This window comes from Protopterus annectens, chromosome 4.part0 (assembly GCF_019279795.1).
Source record: "Protopterus annectens isolate FY-2018-M chromosome 4.part0, PAN1.0, whole genome shotgun sequence".
Lineage (NCBI taxonomy): Eukaryota > Metazoa > Chordata > Ceratodontiformes > Protopteridae > Protopterus > Protopterus annectens.
In genome coordinates, this window is record NC_056733.1 from 1,093,265,460 (window position 1) to 1,093,267,359 (window position 1,900).

Below are 1,900 nucleotides of genomic sequence, written 5' to 3' on the forward strand. Positions count from 1 at the left end.
CTATCTCAATTTCTCCAGGGCACGATCCGGTAAAATGGTGGTGAAGTGAATCAAACCCCGGATTACAGGAAGCAGCTTGTAAGTAGCTCACAGCTTTAATCATCTGCACTATCTCCCAGATTAGTACTTGTTTGAATTAGCAGGCAACACTGTACAAAATGCAGCTGCCATTTCTGTGTCTGCTTTAGTATGAAGTTGTCAAGCACTAATATAACAAAATGAATAAGGTCAAATGAAGCCATGGTTTGATACTGATAAATGTACTCAACACAGGCCTATCTAAGTCTCATGACAAAATGAACGTTCCTCTGGCCTTAAAAGTAAGCATATACTTAGTATTTTAGTTGCTTTGATCCATTCAGTGATCGTTGTAAGGTAACTGTTTTAATTTTTATGTATTCATTTCTCATTTACATTTGTTGACAGTGAATGTTCAGCTGGGGAGAGTCTAAAGTGCTGGTGTGAAAAACTCCAATTGTATATAATTTATAAAATGTTCAGTTAGAATGTAGATGCACGTATATTATAGCTTGTACAGATAAACTGCAGTCTAATGAAGGTACAAACAGATGAAAGAGCTTACTGTTTATTTTTCCATTTTATACAGACCTACTGAGAAATGCATATATAGCTAAGCTAGTGTGGTTCATATTTGCTTACTAATTTTATTTTTATTTTATTTTATTTATTTTACATTTGTTGACCGGGATAGTCCAACTGGATGCATGTCCATTTTCAGTGGAGGCCCGGGGAGAAAAGCTCCAAGGATAAGCAGATACAGCATTACATAATACCAGCATTATATATTACAAACAGACTATTTACAGAAATTACATAAGTAAGCAAGTTAAACAAGTTCCACAGGTTAGAGTTAATCCTGAGCGTAAATCAGGATTAAATTAAATTACACAGTAAGCTGGTTAACAGATTTTTACACATTCTAGAGAGAGTTAGCTAGGCTTGATACAGTGACATAGCCAGTTAATTAAATTAAATTAGTTAATTAAACTAGCTTTATATTCATTGATGTAATAGAAACATCTGAGGTAATAAAGTGCATATCTACTTTGTGATAACATATTTTGGATTATGCAATCAAAGGAAAATCATGGATTTCATCAAACAGTAGCATAGAAACACATAGACATTGGGTTTAGGTGTAAGACCAGTCAGAGCTTTGTGCAATTATGGCAATCAGCAGTCTTTCAAAGTACCATCAAATGCATACTTTGTTGAGTAAATCAGCATATGGAAGATGGTCAGTTACAAACATTGCTCTTGTTTGCTTATTTTATCTATGCATTTGCCTGCTGATGTGTTTAGGTTATGGCTGAAAATAGTTTTTTGACCATATCATATGAAAAAACTACTATTCATTTACTGTTTGTCTTCATTCTACAGTATAGATGTAACAATGACAATGATAAGATTCGCAGCACCTATGAATGGGTTGAACTAGTTTGTGTGATTCCATTTCACTTAGATTTTTGGGTATCAAAAACAGGTGTGATTTTTGGCCATTGAAAAACAAGGTTGATATGCTAATAGGGATTTAGTGTCCATAGTACAAAATAATTGTAGCCATTTTGCTATCACTGACTGATTAGATCTGCTGTATCTCAACACTGCTCTCTCTCTCTCTCTCTCTTTACATTTTTTTAATTTGACATTGATTGATGTCTTTCTTCTTTACAACTCACCAGAGAGTTGAAACTAGTGATATGAAATTTTTGCGGAATGCCCATCAATGCCTATAAACTATCAAGGGTGCCCGCAGGCAGGTAGGTGCAAGGGGGTGCACTTGCACCCCCCTGGAACCGGCTGGCTGAGAAATTAATTTTATTTTAATTAAAAAAGAAAACTTCTTTTTGTTTTGTTTTTTTTTAAATGGAGTTCCTCT

At 34.6% G+C, this 1,900-nt stretch overlaps 1 protein-coding gene across 3 annotated transcripts in view; it reads left to right on the plus strand.

Annotated features, from left to right (window-relative positions):
- The window catches only part of LOC122799771 (protocadherin alpha-C2-like), a 192,895-nt gene extending 192,193 nt beyond the window's left edge, over positions 1-702 (plus strand). For all 3 annotated transcript variants that reach the window (XM_044069064.1, XR_006364501.1, XR_006364502.1), the window contains one exon: positions 1-702. This exon is cut by the window's left edge and continues 548 nt beyond it. The gene's annotated coding sequence lies outside the window, so the exon portion shown is untranslated.
- Positions 703-1,900: the final 1,198 nt, after the last annotated feature.